The sequence below is a fragment of the Muntiacus reevesi genome, chromosome 2 (genome assembly GCF_963930625.1).
Source record: "Muntiacus reevesi chromosome 2, mMunRee1.1, whole genome shotgun sequence".
Lineage (NCBI taxonomy): Eukaryota > Metazoa > Chordata > Mammalia > Artiodactyla > Cervidae > Muntiacus > Muntiacus reevesi.
This window is the reverse complement of record NC_089250.1, coordinates 114,530,606-114,558,528: the sequence shown is the minus strand read 5'-3', so window position 1 is coordinate 114,558,528 and position 27,923 is coordinate 114,530,606. Positions and strand designations below refer to the sequence as shown.

Sequence of the window (27,923 nt, the reverse complement as noted above, 5' to 3'; positions counted from 1 at the left end):
AATTAGGTTCTAAAATCTTGCTTAAATGTTCATTGCGATTACTTCAGGATACACATCCATGTTATTAGAGACAAGGGAAATATATAATATTTCTGATTGTAGATGATCCATAGTTTGTTCAATTAAAACATGCTTTAGGGGCCATGGGAGACAGATAGAGCTGTAGTTTGGGGTTAGCAGATGCAAACTATTACTATATAGACTAGATAAATAAAAAGGTCCTACTTTATCACATAGGGAGATATATTCAATATTCTGTGATAAACCATGATGGAAAGTAGGGATAAATAATGTATGTGTGCAATGGATATTACTCAGCTATTAAAAAGAATGCATTTGAATCAGTTCTAATGAGGTGGATGAAACTGGAGCCTATTATACAGAGTGAAGTAAGTCATAAAGAAAAATACCAATACAGTATATTAACACATATATATGGAATTTAGAAAGATGGTAATGATGACCCTGTATGCGAGACAGCAAAAGAGACACAGATGTAAAGAACAAACTTTTGGACTGTGGGAGAAGGCAAGAGTGGGATGATTTGAGAGATGCATTGGAACATGTATATTACCATATGTGAAATATATTGCCAGTCCAGGTTCAATGCATGAGACAGGTGGCCAGGGCTGGTGTACCGGGATGACCCTGAGGGATGGGATGGGGAACACATGTACACCCATGGCTGATTCATGTCAATGTATGGCAAAACCACCACAATATTGTAAAGTAATTAGCCTTCAATTAAATAAATTAAATAAAAGAATGTGTGTATGCGTGTGTGTGTATATACATATACACATTTTTGTGTATATATTCAGCAGTACATATATATATACATATATAACTGAATTACTTTGCTATACAGCAGAAATGAACACAACACTGTAAATTCAATATACTTTAATCAAAGAAACCTCTAAATGATACGGCCTCTTAAATTAAAATAATAATAGGAAAAAGCAGTATATTTGCCAAATGCTTCCGTCATAAAAAATGTCATTTTCCTCTGATTTCATTAGCGGTACTGTCTAAACTACATGAGTGAAGTGAAGTCACTCAGTCATGTCCGACTCTTTGCGACCCCAGGGACTGTAGCCCACCAGGCTCCTCCGTCCATGGGATTCTCCAGGCAAAAATACTGGAGGGGGTTGCCATTTCCTTCTCCAACATGAGTAGAAATGCCATATTACAAACCATGAAATTAATAGACAGTTACAATAGGAAATAAAATAGTATCTCTAAAAAGTAGATAATAAAAATATCTTTAACCATGACAGTACTAAGTTGACTGGCATTACATTTCCTTTCAAAACTAAAGCAAAAACCATTGGTAAATCATCTATCAACTCTAACAGAAGGAAGCATATTAATTCACTTAAAAGCCCAACATTTTACTGATATTCTGTTCTAAAGGAATTAAAATATGAAAATTTGCCCAAAATTTGCACATATTTTAAATATGCTTTAATGACTTTTGGTGAATAGTTTTGGATGATAGCAGGCCACCCTATTTCTAAGCCTCATTTTTGCTAGTGATATCAAGGAAGTTACAATTCAAATGCCAGGATTTGTTCATCTTTATTTATGGACTAGGATATTTGCCCACCATATACATCTATCTACTGGTGTCCTGGCAAAGTAGCTCATTGAAATAAAAAGTACTTTTTCATAATGTTTTCTAATTTTCATGCATTTAATCTACAAATGGTTTAATGACCAGCTTTCAAAATTTCTCAAGGTGCCCTTAGAGCTACTATGTGCCAACTCCCCAGAACACTATTGCTTTAAAAAAGGAAAAAACGTACCATTGATTTTCTGGTTTTTCTTCTCCTTTCTGAGTTCCCGGAAAAGTATGGTTATACCAACCACTTTAAATTTAAAAAAAATCCAAGGATGACATGATTATTGAATATTTGAGCATATCTTAAGAGGATCTTCAGCTGATCAAAAAGCATTCTTCAACGTCTTAATCTATATGAGAAGAGTCTCTTTGCGAGCTAGGTTGATGCTATTCACATGTATGATAACTCCAAAAATACGAACTGACTTTTACTAACTTGAGAAACATAATGGATTATGTGCTGGCTACTTCCATTCACTAGTCACGGCAAGCTGTGTGACGTCACCAAAGCTATTAAGCCAAGTACTCCTGCCAAAAATTAAACTACCTTGACAGATTATTGATACAACTGTCCACAGTGAGTTAAGACCTCATGCTCCTTTTAGGAAATAATATGACTTCAAAATTGAATTATGTCTACTTTAGCTCTATGCACATGATATGCATCTAAATTTTACCTTTCAGACAGGAGAGGATAGAAGATGTCTTCAATCAATAATATGACCCATCCCATGACATTCTCTCAATTTGTTTAATCAATTACTTTGTGTTCTGAGGCTTCAGCCTCTATCTCGCCCAGCGTTTAACCTACTGTTGTGTCAATGGGTGTCTGATTCACTTGAACTGGTATCCCCTCATAGGCAAGAGAATACAAAACATAAAACAGGTTTCAAAATGGTCTCTGATGATTTCATTGAAACAAAAGGACACAATTACCAACACATTCTACTGGGCAAATAATTATTCTAGTTTCCTCTTGCTGCATTTGGAATCAAATCTAAACAAAGAAACTCGTGTGAACCAAGTATTTAATTTCTGTTTCTGTTTAAATTTTGTGTTTTTATACTATTTTAAACTATTTATACTATTATACTATTTTAAAGGTTACTTTCCTCTCACAGGTACTACACAATATTGGCTGTATTCCCAATGTAATACAACATACCCTTGAGCCTATCTTACATCTAGTAGTTTGAACCTCCAATTCCCACACCTCTATATTGCCCTCACCCCTCTCCCAACTGATAACCAGGAGGTGAGGATGGGCAGAGAGAGGCAGGAGCCAGGGAGGTGGCACTGTAGCCTCTGCCCCCCCCTTCACTGACCAGGACTTCTCAAGTCAATTCAGAATTCTCCATTCTCAGAAAAAAAAATGCCTCCCTTTGGGCTTAACTAGGTCCAGTTGTTCTCCTCATTTGTGATAAAAACATGCTGTCTAAACTCCCGGATAAGAATGACCAGGTGAGGCCTTTGTACTGGAGAGCTGTTTGCTCACTATAGTGTAATTGTTTCTATTTCAGATAAGACCAGTAACTGAAGATGTGTTCAGTAAGAGGAGAATGTTCTTAGCAGGAGCCTGAGCTGCATGCTGTCGAGATGTCTGGCTTTGTTTTCATACCTGCTGTTCCATATACTCAGTGGGGCTGCAAGTGTGTTGGGAAGAGGGGTGGGGCTTGGGGGTCTATTCAGAAAGGGCCAGAGAGGTCAGTCCTCCTGGTCCCTGGGAACAAAGGAAAGAGTGGCAGGCTTCCTGTCTGGAGGAGGGGTATTCATCACCCCTTTCCACGAACCTGTGGTTTTTCAGGTCTCATGCCAATTTCGGAAGGATAGATATCATTTAAATTTTCTTTGCAGTAGCGTGTCAATAAAATCAACTAAATATACAGAGGCTTTTGGTCTAAAAATTTACAAGCTGAAAGTGCAAGTTCTGGGGTCAGATGACCTTTTACATGAGTGAGTTTTATCACTAGTGCTACTGATCTCAGAGGGAGAGCAGCGAGCGCCCCTGAAGAGATATCTTAGTTCTCGGCCCAGGGATGGAACCTGGGTAGACTGGATGAAACCCCAGGAATCCTAGTCAACACACCACCAGGAACTAGAGACGAGAAGCAAAGTGAGTCTGGCTCTTTCCCCCATTTGAAAGCAAGAATGTTTCAAGGAGGCAAAAACTGTAAATAGATAAAAAGTTTATTATTAGAGACACAGCATACTGCATGGCAGAGCACACAGAGAAGCAGGTAGTTTATTTAAGACAGAAGAAGGCAGAAATATATCCACAGAGAGAAAGGGTGTGGCCATCCTCTCTAATGAGGAGTAGTGCAGTGAGGAGTGCAGTAAGTCAGAGTGGAGACACTCGCCCGTGGTGGAGTGCAGGCTTTCTGAATGAGGGAGAGAGTAGTAAAGAAGGGACATAAATGACTTATATAGAACAGTCCTTCAGGGTCTTTTTTACCTTTGATCAATTATCTTGTTAATTTAATTCTTCCCTGACTGGTCCATGGACCCTCAAATGGTACATGGGAAACTGTTTTCTAAGTTAGATCCCATGACAGAGACCTGTGGGTATGTGTCCACGTTTAATATGGGGTGGGGACCCCTCCCTTTCAACCCCCAAAGCCTTCCTGCGCAAGTGTACACAGGGAAGTGTTTGTTGAACTCAAGAGTGGGCACCTTATCTCTTTGCTTTAGCAGAGCTCAGCTTTTGACAGTAGCTTTGTCCCTGGATCAATAAGATCCCTTGGAGAAAGAAATGGCAACCACTCCAGTACTCTTGCCTGGAAAAATCCATGGATGGAGGCGCCTAGGTGGGTCCATGGGGTTGCAAAGATTCAGACAGGACTGATAAACTATATTTTCACTTTTGTCTTAGAGAGTTTGGATGAGAATAAAGCTTGAATTTTATTTGAATTGACAAACATCAGCTGTCCAGGCAAGAGGCACACTATCTCCTACCTTGCTATCTGTGCAGGTTCTCGTTCTTTCTGTGCCTTGGATTCCATGTATGTAAAATGAGAAGTGTTTGAATCAGTTATCTCTGAGGCAGAGTGTGTATGAACATCCCTCGAATTTCAAGGCAGGTAGAGGTTGGGGGTTGAATCTGAACATGGCTAGCTACCCTCTCTGCCTGAAGCTTCAGAAGGGATTAGAGCTATGCAGATGGTACATTCTCTGATAAGCCATCCACAGTCACATTATCATGGGAAGAAAGAGATCCTGGGCAGTCAAGGTTAAGGATGAGGGGAATCTACTGGGTGTAAGGTCACTCAATCTGGCCAGAGAGGCTGGTGCCTTACTCCTAGCAACAGGCAGTCACAATGACCTACAAGCCTCAGGGCTACAGCTCGCATTGCTGAGAGGAGTCTAGGGTTTGGGGAGAGGTCTGAACAGGGCTCTACCTGGGGGAGACATCAATAGAAAGAATTTATGACCATGGGAGAGCATGAGCCCAAGCCTAGAGTAAGTGCAAGGAGAGAAGGGAGCCAGAGCTGAGGATCCTGCTCCCCCTCTGTGGAGTGTCAGGAGAGGAGGAGACCTAAGTGAAAGAGACCAAAGAAAATTGCAGGCAGAAGAGGAAATGGAAGGAGCTGACCGTGATCAGTGGAGTCTAATGCAGCCCATGTTTTGCAGAAGTGGAGGGCTACACACCTATCTTGGTGAGGAGGAGACACTGTATTTAGCAACAGGGACTTCTTGGAGACCTCCTTTTAGCCTTGCCCCTGAGTCAGCAGGCTGCCCCTCTTTTTTTGTGACAAGTTTTCCAGGTGTGAAGCCAGTTTCAAACTTAATTCTGAGGCAGGAGTTCCATAGGAGGCCTGCCTTGTGACCTCATCCCGTGTCTCAGTGCGGAAGCCGTGAACAGCAGAAGGTAACTTTTTATTGGGATGTTGGCAATATCCCTGGGCACTGCCCCCTTCCTTCCTGAGGTGGATGAGGGTCTCAAAACTCACAGATCATGAGGAGTTGCTCCCTGCAGGGTACATCATTCCACTTGCCCTCAGGATAGACCTACACACAGTTCCCTGGTTGTCCGACATTGCTGTTGTTGGGCTCCCCACTGGCCCAGCTGGAATAGACCAGTGACTACCCCATGGGATAGGTGAACCTGCCCTCCATGGAGATGTCATTCATGCTCAGGAAAGCATCCTTGTTCTGGGCTCTGATCAGCTGTATCACAGCCTCATTCTCCGTTGCAGAACATGGGGAGGCCAGGTGTCCCTCAACCTCTCATCAGAGTCGCCGAGCATCTCAATAAGATTTTAAAGCACCTGCAGTATTGAAGATCTTCTCCCTGATGACCTGGCCATTGGGGAAGAGCACCATTAGGGGAAGAGGAGAGTCAGGTTGCAGATGTGGCAGCACCTAGACCTTGTGTTCCACCTGGAGTCTCCAGCCTGACATAAGGGTGCCAGGGAACCAGATAAGAAGAAAGCGAGGCACTTAGTTCCAGAGAAACAGATGAGGACCCTGGAACTCAGGTGCTTATGGGAGAGGGCCAAAGTCACCCAACTGTCAAATACAGACAAGGATCAGACCTGATTGGATGTGACACTACAGCTCCCATGTGCACTCTGTTCCTCCCCGTGATGTTACCAGAATCCGGGACTTTAATTACTGTGTAAACAGGAAGGACTGTGGCAGGGAAATGACATTTAGAGTCTGGGGCACCTCCTGAGAGTGGGGAAAACTCCACTCAGGCAGCTGACTCTCACTCGTGCATGATGATCGGGCACGTGGAGTTGTCTGAGCGCTTCTGTGCTGTGTGAAGGGGTGAGGAGAAAGGGAGGACAGGGGTGCATCTGAGAGCAGCCAAGTGCTGACCTCTGCACTAGGGGCAGTCCAGTGTTGGCTTCCGTATGCTTGCAGGTGATGCTACAGCCAACCAGACTCCCTGGACCACTGAGCAGGGGATGACGGCATCTGAGCTCTGCGTGGGAGCAGGAGGAAAGGGTGGGATCAGCTTTGGAGAGGGCCCTGTCTTGGCCTCTGTTAAGCTTCATGTGTTAAGGTACACCCTGGCAATAACAGCCCAAGTGACAAGGAAAGTCATTTACCATTTCAGAGTCTAATCTCGCATTTCTAAGGTAGAAACACTACATAACAGCACCCCCCATGTTTTGTGTTAAGTATCTCATTTTATTCTATCCCATCCACACCCCTGACTTCCAGGGTCTTGCATGGAAATCTTCAGGTCTCTTAAGAGGGCTTACTGGACTGGTTCAGAACCCAGGCTGTGTTCTGAAGACATGCCCTTTTTGTCTGAGTAGCTTCAACAAGCAGTTGTAGACCAGATTTTCCAGGGAGTTAGGATGTCAGCCAGACAGGCTTGAACAACGTCAGTGTCAGCTTGTGTGCCATGATTATGTTACATCCATGCATCTGGGTGGCTACGTGTGTGCATGTGTCTGTCTGAAGGTACATGGGCCGACTCAAGGTCCATCTGGATGGTTGTGCATATGTGTGCATTTGTGTTCATTTATGTAGATGATGTCAACCGAGTGATGGTGTTTAGGTACACACGTGTTCAAGCGCATATGCCCAGATTCTCCTTTGTTTCAGCTGCATGATGTTTTAGTTGTTCAGTCAAGCCCACCTCTTTTTGACAGCATGGTCTGCAGCCCACTGGCTCCTCTGTCCTTGAGATTTTCCAGGCAAGAATACTGGAGTGGTCTGCCATTTCCTTCTCCAGGGGATCTTCCCGACCCATTGATTGAACCCAGGTCTTCTGCACTGAAGGCAGATCCTTTACCAACTGAGCTACCAGGGAATGAAGGAATAAGCAGGTATATAAATATGCTTGTGCAAGAAGGAAGACATAAATTGCTGGAAATTCTCATCCCACTACTTCAGTACTTAGTTGGCTTGAGTTCTTAGGAGCCAACCCTGTATCTCACTAGGTCGCCTGATCTTCACCTTCAGAAAACTCTGCACTTTTACACTCTGCACCTTCAGAAAACTCTTTTTTCAATCACCGAGGTTTGATGAATGAAAGTGAAAGTTTCTCAGTTGTGTCTGACTCTTTTTGACCCCGTGGGCTATACAGTTCATGGAATTCTCCAGGCCAGAACCCTGGAGTGGGTAGCCTTCCCCTTCTCCAGGGGATCTTCCCAACCCAGGATCGGATCCCAGGTCTCCTGCATAGCAAGTGGTTTCTTTATCACCTGAGCCACCAGGGAAGCCCAATCACTTCACTTCACTTGATGAATGATGTGGATTCCAAGCTGTTGTCAGCAGGAGCAGAGAAGGAGGAGGTGCAGTTGGCGGAAAGTCCCAAAGGCACAGGACACTCAGGTGTGTGCTTGAGGAGGCCTCTGCCTGCTTAGGATCCAGGCTTAGGGAAGAAACTCTGGTTTAAATACCTAGGCAGATGAAGGGAGGGTCCAGCATTGGCCAGAGAGTGGAGGCAGCCTGCCACCGCAAAACCCAGAGGCATGTTTAGGGTGAGATACTTGGTGGCCACACACCAAGGATAGGTCCCCAGGAGCCTTGAACCTCAAGAGCAGCTTCCTACCCCTGCTCTCAGGATCATGTCTGGATTCTCTGCAGCCTTGGGCTGTGCAGCTTCTTCTCTGGGCATTTGCACACCTGGCCCCACAGAGGGAAGAAATGCATCCTGGATTGGGTGTCCCCTTGTCTGTCATAGGAACCCACCCAGAGTAAGCTGGGTGAAGGTCTGCTGAACGGATGACCAGACCGCATCCTCCTCCTTGTCTTTTGCATCTACTTGAGCTCCTGGAGCACGTGGGGACATGACCCTGTCCCAGCCCCATCCTTAGCCCCACTTCTTGCCCCAGGTCTGGGTCCAGTCCCAGTCATTGTCCCAGCAAGTCCAATTTAAACCCAAGCCCAGTGAACTGCAAGCCAAGCCAGGCCCAGTCTGAGGCCCATACTCGGGGCCTGGCTCAGGGTCAGGTCCAGGAACTCACCTTTCTTGTCCTGAGAGAAGGCATTCTGGAGGCATTATAACTGTCCCTCTAAGATGGCCACCTGCTGCCTGAGAGCATTGACCTCTGCAGGAAAGAGAGGCCAAGTGAACACAAATCAAGTACAGCCTGGGGTCACTCAGAGCCCAGGTCTCAGGAATAGTGACAAGTGGATATGCGTATTGGGGCTGGGGTAAGGACATGGGACGCATGAGAGAAAGAGCTGAACTAAAGAGGGCCTCCTACCCTCTCCACACCCACTAGAGTCCGCAGAGCTTTCTTACCTGCAAGTCCACTTTCTCCCTTGGCTCCTTCTTATCCAGGGTCACCTCTGTCCCCCTTTAGCCCTGGGGGACCCATGGCACCTGAAGGGCCTGTGGACCAATGGCTTCAATAGCCCTGGGGTCACGAAAGAATTGCTGTGTGAGTTCCAGGCAAACTTTCCAGCACCTTTCACCTCCCCCAGGACATGGACTGTCATATCCCAGGCAGTGTGCCCTCCCCTGTACAAATGTCCGTGTGTGCCTGGAAGCTGTCCTTGCATTCTCTCTGTACATTGACTGTCCCATAACCCAACAACCAGCCTTCCCTGGATAGAGACAGTCCCTGCTGCTTGCACCACCTCTCCCTAGAGACAGTGCCCAAGAGCCAAACGCTGGCTCTCTCCCTGGAATGCAAGCTCTGACCTGGTGGCCGGTGGGGGTGGGCACAGAGGAATATGAGCCCAGCCCCACGTCCATTGCTCACTTGCCGCCCCAGCACGTCCAGGGACTCCAGTCTCCCCGGGGGCACCTCTCTCTCCTTTGAGACCTGCAGGGCCTGGGGATCCCTGCATGCCTGGGGCACCCACTCCTCCTGCGGAAGGAACATATTGGAGAAGCATGGCTGAGAGTGTGCTTCCAGGTACCATTTCCTCAGCAGCGCAGCTTGTCACCCACAGCTCCAGGTGAGAGAGTGACCTGGGAGACTGCTCCTGACGGCCTGGTCTCTTCCAGGAACAGCATCGGGGAAATTCAGTCAGTGTGGGAAAGTTGAGGGTGAGGCCCAGGCCAGACCGACCAGGTGCGGAAGTTCCAGGCTTTTCCAGGCACTGTGCACGTACCTTGGTCCCCACCAGGTCTGCCCATGTCACCCCGCCCTTCTCCCTCCCTCACCCACCACATGCCACCCTCCTACCTTTGAGCCCAGTCTCTCCTTTGGGGCCTGGTATGCCTGGAGGTCCCATGCTCCCCTGCCTCCCTGAGGGGCCCTCCCTTCCAGCTGGACCAGGCATGCCTGGAGGCCCTGGGGAAAAGGACCAGCCCGGTTAGTGACACTGAATCTCCTTGAAAGTGGGAGTGCATAAAAGATGAGGATGAATAGAACTCAGACAGGCAGCCTCCTCCTAAAGATGTTGCCCCCATTCCTCCCTCCCCAGGAGCTCCAGCCTTCCCTGAAATAACCTGTGCACCTTGAGAATGACCTTCTTCCTCTTTCTGGTGTAGAATCCGTGCACACCTACTGCTGCGCTCTAACACAGCACGCCACCTGCAGACAACTGCATTCCATGCCCAGCTGCTCACCATGTGGTCCAGGGTCTCCCTTTGTTCCGAGTTATCCAGCCGAGTCATTGTCCCCTTTGGGTCAACTGGGCCTGCTCATGTAGGCATTCCTGCTCATCCTGCTTGTCCTGGAGAAACTGTGACGAAGAAGAGATGGACATAAGGCTGACCTCAGCCCAGGAGGAGCCAGCTGCCTGCAGAGTCAGGGCCCTGGCATTCCTTTGGGGTTCTATACAGTGTATACACTCCCCTCCACCTGACTGGTCCAGTGGTGATCCAGGAAATGCGTGTCCACTACTTTATTTTACAGGTGAAGAAACAGGCTTGCAGAGTTGGAGGCAGATCCAAACCAAAACCCACCTGACTGCACAGAATACATCTGCCCCCGCCCCAAGGCCACAGTAGTTATGGCAGGTAAGTCTATCAGCTTTTACCCTTGACCATGGACTCCCTGGTATCCACCTTCTGAGAACTAAAGTTTATGTCAGAAATGACACCTGACACAAATCACCAGAGGAATATAAGTCAAAACCACACTGAGCTGCCACTGTATACCTTTATAAAGGCTATGATGAAAAAGATAGCAAATAAGAAGTGTTGGAGAATGTGGAGAAAAGGGAATCTTTGTGCACTGTTAGTGGGAACGTAGGCTTCCCTGGTGGCTCAGAAGGTAAAGAATTTTCCTGTAATACACGAGACCCAAGTTCAGTCCTTGGATCTGGAAGATCCCCTGGAGAAGGGGCTGGCTACCCATTCCAGCATTCTTGCCTGGAGAATCCCATGAACAGAGGAGCCTGATGGCCTATATAGTCCATGCAGTAGCAAGAAGCAGATATGACTGAGTGACTGAGCCCAGTGGGAATGGAAATTGATACAGACACTGTGGAGAACAGTATGAAATTGCTCAAAAATTAAACATAGATGTCCTATACTCTCCAGCAATTCCAAATCTGAGAATTTAAGCAAAGAACATGAAACCACTAATTCAAACAGATATTGATATTGAAATCCCAAGTTCATCGCGGCATTGTTTACAGGAGCCAAGACATGGAGGCAGCCTAGAGTCTAAGAATCTGTGGATTGATGAATGGATGGAGAAAATGCAGTTTGTATATACAGTGGAACATTATTCAGCCAGAAAAAGTGATGAAATCTTGCAATCTGCAACAACATGGACAAAACCTGAGGGCTTATAAATGGTTATAAGTGGAATAAGTCAGACAGAAAAATATAGGTATCATAGGATCTTATATTTGGAATCTAAAAAACAAATGAACAAAAGCAACACACAGATAGATGCAGAGAACAGATTGATGGTTACTAGAGTTAGGGTTGGGAAGTGAGCAGAATGGATAAATGTAATCAAAAGGCACAAACTTCCTGGTATAAAATAAATGAGTCTGAGGAGTGCAATGTACAGCAAGGTTACTATAGTTAATAATACTGGCTTGCACGCTTAAAAGTTGCTTAGTAGATTTTAAAAGTCCTCATCACACACACACACAAATTGTAACTATGTGTGTTGATGCTTTTTGACATGTCTTATTGTGCAATCACTTCACAATATATACAAATATAAACCATTATGTTGCAGACCTGAAATTAATATATTTTAGGTCATTTATCTTTTAATAAAAGGAAGAGGAAAAGCTATGCAACATGCTCTTGAAAGTACAGAAAATAGACTAAATTATAACGAACCATTAAGTAGTAAAAGTTTATTATAAACACCTGTTCACTATGATTCTCTTCATAAATACATGGGCACATGTAATACATATTGGAAAAACTATCAGAACAGCCTATACAAAAGTCTTCAGAGTTGTTCTATCTACCTGGCACAATTCAGGGCATCTTGATTTTCTTCTTTTTATCTTTGGTGACCATATATTATTTTTATATTGGAAAAGTGACCAAAGATTTTTAAAAAGACATGTTACTTCACAAAAGGCTGCCTAAGTCTGAAATTATATGAGATTTACCCCTCTTTAAGAATTTTACACTCCATTCTGAGAATTTGGTTATTTTGGATCCATTGAGATGAAATTCACATAATAGAAAATTAACTTCTTAAAATTTTTTGACTGTGCCACAAGGCATGAAGAATCTTCTTTCCCTGACCAGAGTTTGAGCCCAGGGCCTCTCAGTGAGAAGGCTAAGTCCCAACCACTGGGCCACCATGGAATTCCCTAAAATCAGTTTTTTCAAACTGTACAAATCAGTGTCATTTTGCTCATTTATAGCACTATGCCACTACTACCTCTATTTAGCTCAAAAATATGTCATCAACCCCAAAGGAAACCTCACACTTTTTCATCACTCCGTCCCTGCCTCCTCCCAGGCCTTGGCTTCCACTGTTCTGCTTCCCATCTCAATGATCTACTCTGAATATTTTATATGAATACATACAAAAAATGACCTTTTGTGTCTGGCTTTTTAAACACGGAGTGACCTTCTTGGGGCTCATCCCAGTACTTCATTCCTTCGTATGGCTGAGCCATGTTCTATAGTGTGAACACAAAAGATTTTGTTTATCATTCACCATGGATAAACGTTGAAAGACACTTGGGTTGCTTCCATTTTTGGTTGTTGTAAGTAAAGCATTTATGTGCAATAAGACAACAGAAGAAATCTGTCAGGTTCTGCTAGCTTGTGCATTCACTTATTTGTTCATTTCCTCATTATTTCATTTCTCTGTTCACTGAGAAACTATCTGTGGAACTTAGCTTTCTGCCTAGCACTGAGCAGGATGTAAATGTTAGCACCAGGTCCTAGTCTACAAGGAATCTGTCATCAAGTTTTAAACTGTGAGGCACAGGTGATGAGTGAGGAAAGCAACTCATGAGATGTCCCTCAACCCATCAGAGCATCCTCAATACAAGAACACACATTTGGAGCAAACAGCACTTTAAGGCTGAAGAAGACTTAAAGAGACTTAGAGAGGAGAGGTGACATTTCAGATTTGGAAATCATTTTCCCAGGGTAAGAGGGTCTGGCCTGCTTGGGCCAAGAATGTATAGGTGGTGGGATACTGGTGCGTTTGATGTGTGGCTGAGGGCCTCTGTGCTGGGTATTGTGTCCTGCTCGTAGTTACAACCTTCACGAGGCATGATACGGAAGCCCAGAGATTGAGCCCTGCATCTCAGACACAGTGGTGCACTGCGATTAGGGAGAGATGCCTGGGCTCCCCCGTGGCTGGGTGGCAGCAAGTACCTGGGAAGCAATTCACTCCTTAGAAGGGAGCATCAGAGTTTACCCACCCTTGTGCACAAAACATGGAGGCCATGGGTGGAAGTGGAGGAAAGAATGTCCTTCTGAGTAGCAATCACCATGCCTCCCAGGCAATCATTTTTGCCTCCTCACATCCCCTGAAGTCCTAACTCTGAACCCCAGTGGCACCTGAAGTGAAGCTTTATGGACCAGCAGTGTGTTCAGCCTTAACTTTTCTAAAATGCCTCATCTCCTGGCTGGTTACATTCTTCTATTCCAACAAGTATTCAATGAGCTTCTACTAGGTACAAGGCACTGTCCTAAAAGCTGGGATTATACAAGTGAAAAAAAACGGACAAATACCACACCCCTTCCTCACAGAGCTTAAACCTAGCTATGTAGATATAGATAACAAAAATTAAGATGTACAGCAGATGGTAATTCATCAGATCAGAACAAGTGCTACAGAGGTAAATTGAAGCCTGGAGAATTGTGTCTTCTAAACAGGATGGCCAGAGAGGGAGTCTATGAGTGAAGCTGTGAAGGGGGTGAGGAGTGAACCATGGGGACTTGTATGCACAGAGCAAGGACAGGGCCCTGGGGAGGCGGGGGGATGTGTGTGCTCAGGGACCAACAAGGAGCCAGTGTGGTCAGTGCCCAGGAAGTTTGGGAGCAGGGGAAGGAAAGGAGCTCAGAGAGATCAGCAGGGGTCAAGGTTGGGAGATGCTGTGGGATGTGAGTTTCACTCCCATGGGAGATGTGCACCCCAGAAGGGACTCTGTCACTGAATCCTTTTGGGCAGCAATCTCAGAGGCACTGAGTAAGGAAGGAATTATCCCTGGAAATACAGCTCCCCAAGCAGGGTCCAGGTGTTATTGGCCCTCCACGACATATCTGGCACATCCCCAAGTGACCCAGCCCCACCCTCTACATCTGCTCAAGGGTCTCTCCTCTCAGGCCCATCTTGTCCTTCATATCAGGTTCTTGGGAACATGCGTGTCAGAATCTGTAGGGGAGGTTGTCCCCAGTGCAGACTCTGGCCACACCCAGCCTTACTGGTCACCATCTGAGGATCCTTGGATCTCCAGAAAATTCCCAGACCCGTCACAATTGAAGGACAGCAGTGCCTGGATCTGGGGAGCCAGTGTGGAGCCTGTCGTGGCCCAACTGCACTGTTCTCTCTCCAAGCACCAACCCAAGGCCAGGCTTGGAATGCACAAGAAAGGGAGGTCTGGGGTACATCCATGCACCTGAGGGGCCACTATAGGAAACGTTTCCACCCCACCCCCTCCCTGGGATTCAATTCGGGACCCTCTGGGAGCTAGAGGGAACTGGTACCTTGAATAGCACCCCACCATTGAGTTCACTTCTAGGCATCCTTATCAAGGCTCCATTCATTAATGCTGGGAACGACTTTCGGTCTGCAAAGGAGAGATATTTGTCTGTTATCCTGCACAGCCTGAGGATATTATGTATTCCTTGCAGCTTAAATGTTATTTGCTTCTTTTCTCTACAGCTAAAATGCAAACCAAAAAGATAAAGATCTCAGTTGATCCCTCCACAGCCTTGGCTCAGTGCCATGGTGGTCCCCTCGTATGCGTTGGTTTATTGAATTCTCACTTTTCGCCAGTAACACCCAGACCTTCTCCTGTGGGTCAGTGTTTCTCAGACACTTTCCTTAATAAGCTGTATTTTAGGAAATCTCAGGAGAATTCACCTAATTGGTAGAGCAAGAGGATGCAACTTTATCCTGAATCCTCACCAAAAAAAAAAAAAAAAAAAAGATGAAGTCTTGGCTCAATTGCTTATCACTCTGTGATCATATGATTTCCATCCACAGCTGCGCAAACTGAGAGTCAGAGACACTGAATAGTTTGCCCTAGTTACCTCTGCTGTGGAGGAAGAGCTATCAGACATGCTCAGATGTGTCTGAAAAAGAAACCTATGTACTTTTCACTTTCTAGGTTGAGTTTCACATAGCATCATTGTACCACAATTTTCTTCCCGATCAAATGAGATTAATGCATCACTTGTTAGACTTTTGGTGGGATTATATAAGCTACTCAAGTGAGCTTCTAAGCACAGGACTGGACTAGAAATATAAGGTCCCTTTCTTTCTCTCTGTAATGTATTGAGGGAAAATCCTTTTATTCAGGTTTGAGTATGGGGCCACAGTGCCTCATCCTTTCTTACTCATTATGGAGTTCAGTTCAGTTCAGTTCAGTCACTCAGTCTTGCCCGACTCTTTGCAACCCCATCAACTGCAACACACCAGGCTTTCCTGTACATCACCAACTCCCGGAGCTTACTCAAACTCATGTCCATCGAGTCAGTGATGCCATCCAGCCATCTCATCCTTTGTCGTCCCCTTCTCCTCCGGCCTTCAATCTTTCCCATTATCAGTGTCTTTTCCAATGAGTCAGCTCTTCGCATCAGGTAGCCAAAGTATTGGAGTTTCAGCTTCAGAATCGTCATTCCAATGAAAATTCAGGACTGATTTCCTTTAGGACGGACTGGTTGGATCTCCTTGCTGTCTAAGGACCTCTCAAGAGTCTTCTCCAACACCACAGTTCAAAAGCATCGATTCTTTCGTGCTTAGCTTTCTTTATGGTCCAACTCTCACATCCATACATGACTAATACAAAAACCATAGCCTTGACTAGACGGACCTTTGTTGGCAAAATAATGTCTCTGCTTTTTAATATGCTGTCTAGATTTGTCAGAGCTTTTCTTCCAAGGAGCAAGAGTCTTTTAATTTCATGGCTGTGGTCACCACCTGCAGTGATTTTGGAACCCAGAAAAATAAAGTCTCTCACTGTTTCTATTGTTTCCCTATCTATTTGCCATGAAGTGATGGGACCAGATGTCATGGTCTTAGTTTTCTGAATATTGAGCTTTAAGCCAACTTTTTCATTCTCCTCATTCACTTCCATTAAGAGGCTTTTTCGATCCTCTACACTTTCTGCCATTAGGGGGGTATATCTGAGGTTGTGGCATATCTGAAGTTGTTGATATTTCTCCCGGCAACCTTGTTTCCTGCTTGTGCTTCATCTAGCCTGGCATTTCACGTGATATACTCTGCATATAAGTTAAATAAGCAGGGTTTCAATATACATCCTTGATGTACACTTTTCCTGATTTGGAACCAGACCTTGTTCTGTATCTGGATCTAACTATTGCTGCTTGACCTGCATATAGATTTCTCAAGAGGCAGGTCAGATGGACTGGTATTCCATCTCTTTAAGAATTTGTCACAGTTTGCTGTGATCCACAGGGTCAAACGCTTTGTCGTAGTCACTAAAGCAGAGGTAGATGCTCTTCTGGAACTTGTGCATTTTCAATGATCCAGTAGATGTTGGCAATTTGATCTCTGGTTCCTGTGCCTTTTCTAAATCCAGCTTGGACATCTGGAAGTTCACAGTTTATGTACTGTTGAAACCTGGGTTAGAGAATTTTGAGCATTACTTTGCTAGCATTTGAGATGAGTGCATTTGTGTGATAGTTTAAACATTCATTGGCATTGCCTTTCTTTGAGATTGGAATGAAAACTGACCTTTTCCAGTCCTGTGGCCCCTGCTGAGTTTTCCAAATTTGCTGGCATATTGAGTGCAGCACTCTCACAGCATCATCTTTTAGGGTTTGAAATAGCTCAACTGGAAGTCCATCACTTCCATTAGCTTTGTTCATAGTGATGCTTCCTAAGGCCCACTTGACTTTGCATTCCAGGATGTCTGGCTCTAGGTGAGTGATCACACCAAGGTGATTATCTGGGTCATGCAGATCATTTTGTGTAGTTTTTCTGTGTATTCTTGCCACCTCTTCTTAATATCTTCTGCTTCTGTTAGGTCCATATCATTTCTGTCATTTATCATGCCCATCTATGTGTGAAATGTTCCCTTGGTATCTCTAATTTTCTTGAAGAGATCTCTACTCTTTCCCATACTGTTTTCCTCTATTTCTTTGCACTGATCACTGAGGATGGCTTTCTTATCGCTCCTTGCTATTTTTTGGAACTCTGCATTCAAATGGTTATATCTTTCTTTTTCTCCTTTGCCTTTCGATTCTTTTCTCTTCTCAGCTCTTTGTAAGGCCTCCCCAGACAACCATTGTGCCTTTTTTCCCCTTGGAGATGGTCTTGATCACTACCTCCTATACAACATCATGAGCATCCATCCATAGTTCTTCAGGCACTCTGTCTATCTGATTTAATCCCTTGAATCTATTTGTCACTTCCACTGTATAATTGTATGGGATTTGATTTACATCATACCTGAATGGTCTAGTGGTTTTCCCTACTTTCTTCAATTTCAGCCTGACAGTTCAATTAAATATTAAAAATATTTAACAACCATCAGAGGCACCAGTTAATCCAAATCGACAGCAGTTAAGTTCTGGAGCACAGAGGTCCAAGTTCCAGCCTTTTACTCACTATTTGAGCACTTGTAGGGTGGTTGGAGTCAGAAGATTCTAGGGGAGAACCCAGGAGAGCTGGTGATGGAGCTGGAGGCTCGGAGCAGCCAGTCTTTGCTAACCAATAAAGCTGTGTTTTAGGGGGGCTCAAAATCTGAGTGAAACTCACCCATTTTGGAAGAAGACCATCTATTAGGCTTCCACAGCAAAAGATTCAGAGTTTCTGGGTTGGTTACAATTCCAGTGCCCACCCCTTCAGGGGGGCCTCTTTCCCCATCTTGTCCATCACGACCACGAAGGCTACCACTGGCAGGAGACACACAGCCACGGTGCAGGGATCAGTCAGTATTCAGAATAGATATCCATTTCTTCACCCTGGGAACTCTGGGATTGTGTGAGCAGGAACAGCACAGAGAGAAGGAGGAGAAGAATGTCCTAGAGAGATGAACAGAAAGAGGGGGTGCGCTCAATCTGAGGATGTGCATTAGGGTGGCCCAGCTCCTTGAGGTCAGGAGAAGGGCTTCCCCCATCTCTTCTCCTATCCTCTGGGGAAAAGAGCAGCAGGGCTCTAAAAGCAGTTAAGGGAAAGTGGGATTAAGCCTGGCCAGGAAGGACATGAGCGGACCAGCTGGACCTCTGATCTGGTCTGCCAGCAGCATGGATCTACCCTCAGATGCTCTGTGTCATCCCCTTTTGGGCTTGTCATTCCAGCCAGGGGTATTGTGATCAAGATGTAGAATTCCTCACTGAGGCCATCTGTCACATCTGGAGGGACTCCCTGAGTGCCCTTGGGAGGAATCCTTCCGTCTGTGAGCCTTCTCCCTTTCTGTGCCAGTAAGGTGGATGGCTTAGGTCTGACAATGCAGACTGGCTTCCTCTCACTTGCTATTTTAGACTGACTAGTACTGGGGTTTGCAGTGCTGTCTGAAAGAAGTCCTGGTCCTGAATGCATGGGAATGGCTGTCCTGAGCAGAGGATGGGTGTATGACTATGTTTACCAGGATTTGTCATTCTTGGGCTCCATGAGGAAAGCCCCTGGCATACCTAGAGTGTGTCCAGACATCCTGTGTGGAGATGGGACAGGGGCCTCATGGAGGAAGGGACATGATAGACAGCTGCAATTAACGGAAGGCTGGTTTCAGGGAAGGAAAGACCAGATGTCCAATAGAGCTTCAGGTTACCATCAGACAGGGACTCAAGAGCTAAGGGAGATCAGGGGTGGATATAGGACATAAGTCACTCCTACCTGGGTTTTTCTTCTTCTCTCAGGTAGAAACTGTAAAGTTTTGACCAGGGAAAGGGCTCATGGGCTGTGCAGAGGCTCTAAGAAAGCCTGATGGAACTGTGCAGGGAATAGTGGGTCTCCAGGCAGGCTGAGGTAGTGGGGTGGAAGAGGTTTCTAGGTCAGAGAAGTGCTTCCGTCCAAGAGGACGATGAATTGCATTTTCCACAGGGACTTCCAGACAATGGGATCAGAGATCTGGTGGATGTCACATCCAACTCACCTCCCCTGCCTCCCCCCAACCCCCAGTTCAGGAAACACATCTTCCACCAAGTAAAGGGAAAAGAGTGAAGAGCATCCCTTATTACCCCATTTTCTCCCACAGCTAGCATTGACCCTCCTAACCTGAAACAGCTACACAGACCCTGCCTTTCTTAACACCAGTAGGATAGGCACATAGGCAGGGAGATATTCACTGAACACTGGAAAATAAATTGAGAGGCAATGATGGAGACACTCACAGTTGCTCTCTCTAGGGCTCAGAAGGTCCAGGCAAATTCGAGTTCCTGGGCCACCACTAGCTCTTTATACCTGCCCTTAACCTGAAGATCTAGTTCCAGTCCAGAGAAAAGAGAGGTGATTTTTTGCCCTGTTGACTCAGTCGATTGTACCCCCACCTGGCTTATGGGCACCTGCCACTGATGTTCATGGCATGAAACACACATTAGAGCACCCTCAGCCCAAGATCTCATCAGGACCTCACTGCAGCCCTCTGAGTAAAGTGGCAGTGTCAGTGTCTGTGTTTCACGGATGTCCAGGAATCCAAGGTCCAGAGAAGACCAGCAAGTTGCACAGTGACCGACAACTCTTGCAAAAGCAGATTGCCTCTTCCGAGTCCAAGAGCCAGCACCTGCTCTGTCCGCTTCTCTGCTTCCTCATCTCAACATTACTGCTCAGATGCTAGGAAAGAGCTGGGAGCTGCTTGGCAGATCTACAGTGTTTTACAACAGGTGGAAGCTGATACATCAGCAGGCCTATCTAAATTGTTCAACGATGCAAAAAACCCCTCTTGAGCAGCTATGAAGTTTAGGAATGGGCCAATAAAAATGCCACAGACTGGTGTTCCGCCTGCCTTACAGCCCTGCTGCTGCTGGGCTAATAGAAGGATGAATGGACTACTTAACAACTGAAACAGGAAACCCGCTCTCTCAACCTGTGGACCAGGAGGCTAACTTGAGTCACATGAATTTTTAACTAAATATTCCAGGATCAATCATCCCTGGCTTTTGCCGAGTTAACCAAGAGGCAAACTAGTTGACATCATCGCAGCTCAACTGTTGACCACCCAAGGTCATTGCTAACGACTGGTCAGGAGAATAATGCACCTTTGCCCTTGTCACAGGATCTACCCCCAGGGGAACATGTTGTAAATGGCTCTAGGACTGGCAGGGAAATCCCCGGTGCTTTGGATTTGCAGCCCTATGGGGATTAGGACTGGAAAGAGATTCACAAGTTTCATCTGGTCCACCTAAGATGACTAAGAAATTAATCATCTCCTACTAGAGAAAGGCACCGTTATATTAACCCTGTGGTGTGTTACACCCCCTCTTCAGTGTTTGACACTGGTTGTGTGGACTGAGGTTGGTCAAGCTTAAATGGTAATATGGCCCAGAACAATAATCATAGTCAGGGGTATTATTATGCCAGAATGATGTTAGTACTTGTATTTTGCTTAATGGTCATGATATTCCCTGCACTGAGCCTGTTACACATCTTACATTCATGTCTAGTCTAAGTGGACGGAGCCTGTTTGCAGACAGTGCAGCCTGAGTCTTATGCCTGTGTCTAGAGCGATATGCAGTTGATGTCCTCAGGAATTCCATGAAAAAATGACCTGATCAATGCCTGTCTCCAAAGATTGCGTACCTTTTAGATTCTCTGTATTCACTAGCTGGGGTTGTCTGTGTCGCATTTGTGGTATCTTATTGTGGTGTACTCTAATTTACCTGAGGCCAGGAATACTGAGGAAGGGGAGTGGACCAAGAGAGTAAGGGGTATGCAGGTTGTTTAAGGATGGACTGTATGGTCAGCCCATTCACGATGGCTGTTCTCTTGGTCTTTCTATACCTCGCTGCTTGACCAGTCCTTGGTCCACTCACAGGACTATCCAGTCCTCTGAAATACAGAGCTTCATTAGTAACCACCTACATACTGGCTGCTGCCCTAGCTGCATGTTTCTCTGGTAACAGTAACCCAACTGAGGTCAGATCCCCCTATAAATGGTAGGCTGACACTTTGACACTTTTCCCTCAATGTCAAAAATTGCTGCTATTGCATACCTGCTGTAAACAATGACAAATTGATCTAGGACATTCTGTTTCCAACATGTAAGATGACCTGTCCAGTAACAATTGATGTCTTTGTTGCTGTCTTTCACATTTTCTTCACTCTTAAAGCAGGGCATCTACAAGGCATGAAGGCCTGTGAGGTCCAGCCCAACAGCAGTAGGCCAGTTCCTTTGGTTTTGGCCTCTGGGAACTGTCAGCAGAGGTCTGGCACAGGGGCCTTCTGCCAGAGCACTCAGAGACCCCTTCCTGATCTGTTCTGGGTGCTGAGCTCTTTGATTCTAAAACCATGACACGGGTAGGAAAAAGGAGAATGAACATCAGAAGAAGTAAGATTCCAGCTCTGTTCCCCCCCTGACCTGTCAGGAACAGGGCAATGTCTCTGAGACCAAATATTGGGGGTTCAATTTATACCTTTCATCTGGTCCTTGAAAATTAGGTGCAAATTCAGAACAACTGTCCACACCTGGCTAGGAGTGGCTTCTCCATTGGTCGGTTAGAATGGGAGGGCACTGAAAGGCTGTTGCTGAACGATAAGACACCGGGATTCTTGGCCTCTGGAGGAGACGAATTCAATCTGGGCCCAGAGACGAGGCTGGATTGCTCAGAGCTTTTGTGTAATAAAGTTTTATTAAAGTATAAAGGAGATAGTGAAAGCTTCTGGCATAGGCATCAGAAGGGGCAGAAAGAGTACTCCCTGGCTAGTGTTAGCAATGGCGTTATATATTCTCCAATAAATCTAAAGAATATCTGGAGGTTGTAAAGACCTCACCAGACCTACTCCCATAATTTACATTTTAAGATAACAGAGTTGGCTGGAAGGTGTAATCCAAAGACTGTCCTCAGGCATTATTGTCATATAATCCTAAGGAATGTAGAGGGAAAAAAGTAAATAGCTTGTCCTTTCTTCCTCCGTGAATACTCCAGAGCTCCCTCTCCTTGGGGACTCCTAGACTTCTTATCAACCTGCCTAGGAAATGACTATCTCAGCACCTCATATCCTTTTACTTTTCATGCCCATTAGTTTCCTTAAAACTGGCATCCTATTATCTCCCATGTTTCTGAGTATTAGGGAAAATAGTGATCTGCCTCCCCTTCATTATGCAGAGTAGTCAAGTCCTCAGGAATACAGGCATTCCTTGAAACTTTCCCCCTGTCTGCTAAGAGCTGAGATCCAAATGAAAAATCACCTTCTCTGGCTCAGATGCCTTTTCTGGTTTAGTTATTAATGCCTTCAGTGCATGTGCCACTTGATTTAACTAAAAGTTCATCTCTTATGGACAGATGTTCAAACATAAGCAGCTCCCAAATCCAGATGAAAAGCACCTGAGTCTAGAATCAAAACTCTTCTTTCAGGCTGTATCAGGAAAGGTGCCCTTCTAATGAGGATGAATTTCCTTTCCCTTCATGCAGAAGAATGCAGGGTCTTTCAAGTCAGCTGAAGCAGGGTCATAGTTTTTTGGATACAAATGACTCTTCCAGAGACTCAGATGTTCCCCAAACCACTATGTTCCTACCTTTTGGAAAACATCAGTTCTCTATCAGGTATAATTGTGCCTCAACCACAACCAAGGAGGAGGTGAACGACCAGAGATGATTAGGTTATTCCCAAGGGGTAGGAGAGGGTGGATCTGGGGCAGGGTCTGTATGGGCCCCTAGATCCCTCAAGCCTAAGATCCTGGTGACCAATGTTAACTCATTACCTCTGTTTCATAATCACACACTTCAGAACTCACCAGAGAGATGGTCTCAACATAGGTATACTTTGGAGATAAGAAATAAAAGAATAAACCACATGCCCAACCTGCCTAATCCCTCATTATTTTATGTACTTTCCTTTTTGACCGTCCATTCAAATAAGCCTGTACCACTTAGCCCCCTATGGCCACATGTGTTCCCAAAGGATGAACATTAACTACAAGGATTTGAGTCAATGCTGTGTCAGACACCCTGAAGGGAAGCAAGAGAAAAACATCTTCGGGGGAGTTCGGTGGTAGCCATGTGGTTAGGATTCCTGGGTTTCACAGCTATGTCCTGGGTTCAATTCCTAGTCAGGGAATTGAGATCCCATAAGGCACATGGTGTGCCAAAAAAGAAGAAAAAGTCTTCTCCCCAGTGTATCCTCAGTTTGAAGTCCCTGTAACCTATAGGTTATTGGTTTGCTTCTTTTGCTTTTGGCCATGGAATGAGGTATGGCAGGATCCTAGTTCCTAACCAAGAATGGAACTAGTATCCGTTGCATTGCAAGTGTGGTGTCTTAACGACTGGACAACCAGGGAAACTTCCCGATAGCTTATTGGGAAGTATAACATTTGTAAAAAACCTGATCTCTAATAAGTTACTTTAATTTATTTGTTGATAGTTGAAATATGGCTTCTCCTAGATTATCCATTTTATTCTGAGCTGGCTCTTTAATCATAGATGTATTAAATTTTCCCCCCTTTTTTATACTGAGTATTCCATTCAAAAATTATTCTAGCAGTCACAAGCTGTCCTGTATCAAAGCGACCTGAAACAGTAGTACAAAAAAGGAATTCTGGTCTCCAAACTAGAAAAATGGGTATTATATCATCCAGATTCCCCATACTGTATATTGTTCGATATTCTCTAGTGTTGACAGCAGTCATCAAGGAAAACATCCCATTATCAAATTGACCCTGTTGTTTACATTCTCTACAATGTCCTCATGTGACTTCATTCTCTACTGTGAGATGAATATCCAATACAGGTCCGTACCCCATCAGTGAATGCACCATACCAAGATCTCCTCCATTGATAGAAGATACGAACAAATTTATTTTTATTTAATCCTTCACATTGTATGATATAGCATGCAAAACTGTCTAGCAAAATAACTGATGTAACATATTGAGTCAGAATTGCTAGCCCAGATCATTTCTTTACCTTAATCCTGAGAGATAATGAAAGAAATTCAAGCATACTTGGTTTCTAGATCCTGGAATGCAAACATTTCTTTTTTTTTTACTTGACATATACTTGACATAGGGGATTGTATATATTTAAGATGTACAGCATATTGTGCTGTACTTAGTTGCTCAGTAATGTATGACTTTTGCAACTCCATGGACTATAACCCACCAGGCTCCTCTGTCCATGTGGATTCTCCAGGCTAGAATACTGGTGTGGGTTGCCATGTCCTCCTCTAGGGGGTTTTCCCAACCCAGGCATCAAACCCTGGTCTCCCACACCTCAGGCAGATTCTTTACCATCTGAGCCCCCAAGGAAACCCAAGGTGTGCAACATATTAATTTGATGTATTTACATATTGTAATATGACTTCTTGGAGGAGGAAATGGCAACCCACTCCAGTATTCTTGCCTGGAGAATTCCATGGGCAGAGGAGCCTGGCAGGCTACCATCCAAGGTATCACAAAGAGACTTCTAATGTAGTGGTAATCAACACATCAATCATGAAATTTAATTATAATTTCTTTTCAACTGGAGAACATTCATACCAAGGAAGTTCTCACACTGTTGCCAAAGTTCTAGGCCCTACAACAGACTTCCAAACCTGTTGATCTAACAAAGGGACTGAGTATCCCCAGGGAATCTGACTCTGATGGTCAGCAGAATTTGATTACAGAACTTCTACAAGAGTGGGAAACAGACTCTTGTGGGCACAAACAAAAGCTTGTGCATACCAAGAATCAGGAGAAAGAAGCAGTGACCCCATAAGAGACTGAGCCAGACTTGCCTGTGAGTGTTTGGGAATTTCTGGTGGAGGCATGTGTCGACAGGGGCCTTCCACTGGATCAGGGGCACTTGTCTCCAACAGTGCTGGGAGGGGTAGTGTGCTGGCATAAGTCCTTTTGGAGGAAGTTTCAATTACCCCTACCATAGAATGGCCTCAAGCCAAAATACAGGGAGACAGAGCCACCCATCAGCAGAAAATTGGATTAAAGACTTATTAGGTGGCTCAGAGGGTAAAACATCTGCCTGTGATGCAGGAGACCCTAGTTCGTTCCCTGGGTTGGGAAGATTCCCTGGAGAAGGAAATGGCAATCCACTCCAGTATTCTTGCTTGGAGGATCACATGGACAGAGGAACCTGGTAGGCTACAGTCCACAGGATCGCAAAGAGTCAGACACGACTGAGTGACTACACTACACACTTTGCGCACCAGATCAAGACTGAGTTTTCCCCACAGCGACACCCTCCCATCAAGAAGCTTGCACAACCCTCTTATACTCATTCATCAGAGGGCAGACAGAATGAAATCCACAGTCACAGAAAACTAACCAAACTGATCATATGGATCACAACCTCGTCTAACTCAATGAAACTATAAGCCACGCCATGTACGCCAACCAAGCTGGACAGGTCATGGTGGAGAGTTTTTACTAAATGTGGCCCACTGGAGAAGGGAATGCCAAACAACTTTAGTATTTTTGCCTTGAGAACCCCATGAAGACCATCAAAAAGCAAAAATATATTACATTGAAAGATGAACCTCCCAGGTTGGTAGATGTCCAATATGCTAATGGAGAAGAGCAGAGAAATAGCTTTAGAAGGAATGAAAAGGCTGAGTAAAAGCACAAACAATGCCCAGTTGCAAATGCGTCTGTTGTTGAAAGTAAAGTCTGATGCTGTAAAGAACAATATTGTATAGGAACCTGGAATGTTAGGTCCATGAATCAACATAAATTGGAAATGGTCAAATAGGAGATGCTAAGAGTGAACATCAACAATTTAGGAAGCAGTGAACTAAAGTGGAAGGGAGTGTTCAAATTTAATTCAGATGCCCATTATATCCACTACTGTGGGTAAAATTCCCTTAGAGGAATTGGAGTACCCCTCATGGTCAACAAGATTTCAAAATGCAGCTCTTGGGTGCAGTCTCAAAAATGACAGAATGATCATGCTTTCTCTCTAAGGCAAAACTTTCAATAGCACAGTAATCCATGTCTACGCCCCAACCAGTAATGCCAAAGAAGCTGAAGTTGAACGGTTCTATGAAGACCTACAATTCTTGTAGAACTAACACCAGAAAAAGCAAAAGATGTCTTTCTCATCATAGGGACCTGGAATGCAAAAGTTAGAAGTCAAGAGATACCTGGAGTAACAGGCAAATTTGGTCTTGGAATGCAAAATGAAGCAGGGCAAAGGCTAACAGAGTTTTTCCAGGAGAACGCACTGGTCAGAGCAAACACCCTCTTCCAACAACACAAGAGATGACTTTACTCATGGACATCACAGGATGGCCAATAACAAACTCAGTTGATTATCCTCTTTGCACCAACACAAGACCGAGAGCTGACTGTGGCTCAGATCATGAACTCCTTTGCAAAATTCAAACTTAAATTGAAGAAAGTAGGGAAAACTACTAGACCATTCAGGTATGACCTAAATCAAATCCCTAATGATTATACAGAGGAAATGACAAATAGGTTCAAGGGAATAGATCTGATAGACAGAATGCCAGAAGAACTATGGAGGGAGGTTTGCAACAAATCACAGGATGCAGTGATCAGAATCATCCCACAAAAAAGAAATGCAAAAAGGCAAAAATGTTGTCTCAGTAGGACTTACATACAGCTCAGAGAAGAAGAGAAGCAAAGGGCAAAGGAAAAAAAAGAAAGATATACTCATCTTGGAATGCAGAATTCCAAAGAATGGCGAGGAGAAATAAGAAAGCCTTCCTAAGTGAGCAATGCAAAGAAATAGAGGAAACAATAGAATGGGAAAGACTAGAGATCCCTTCAAGAAAATTGGAGATACTAAGGGAACATTTCAAGGAAATATGGGCACAATAAAGAACAGAAACTGTATGGACCTAAAAGAAGCAGAAGAGTTTACAAAGAGATGGCAAGAATAAACAGAAGAACTGTACAAAAAATCTTAGTGACCCGGATAACCACGCTGGTGTGATCATTCACCTAGAGCTAAACATACTGGATGTGATGTCAAATGGGCCTTAGGAAGCATCACTATGAACAAAGCTAGTGCAGATTATGGAATTCCAGCTGAGCTATTTGAAACTCTGAAAACCGATGTTGTGCAAGTGCTGTACTCAATATTCCAGCAAATTTGGAAAACTCAGCAGTGGCCACAAGACTGGAAAAGTTCAGTTTTCATTCCAATCCTAAAGAAAGGCAATGCCAAAGGATATTCAAACTACTGCACAATTGTACTCATGTCACATGCTAGCAAGGTAATGCTCAAAATCCTTCAAGCTAGGTTTCAAGAGTAAGTGAACCCAGAACTTCCATATATCCAAGCTGGATTCAGAAAAGGCAGAGGAACCAGTGAATAAATTGCCAACATTTGTTGGATCATTGAAAAAGAATGAGAGTTCCAGAAAAATATCTACTTCTGCTTCATCGACTATGCTAAAGCCTTTGACTATGTGGATCACAACAAACTATGGAAAATTCTTAAAGTGATGGGAATACTGGGTCACCTGACCTGCCTCCAGAGAAACTGTACGCAGGTCAAGAAGCAACAGTTAGAACCAGAACTGGAACAATGGACTGGTTCCAAATCTGGAAAGGAGTACATCAAGCCTGTATATTGTCACACTCCTTATTTAATTTATATACAGAGTACGTCATGTGAAATGCTGGGCTGGATGAAGCACAAACTGGAATCAAGTGTGTGGGGAGAAATATTAAAAACCTCAGATATGCAGAT

At 44.7% G+C, this 27,923-nt stretch overlaps 1 pseudogene; it reads right to left on the bottom strand.

Annotated features, from left to right (window-relative positions):
• Nucleotides 1-5,560: 5,560 nt before the first annotated feature.
• On the bottom strand, nucleotides 5,561-25,020 carry LOC136157231 (collectin-46-like; annotated as a pseudogene).
• Nucleotides 25,021-27,923: the final 2,903 nt, after the last annotated feature.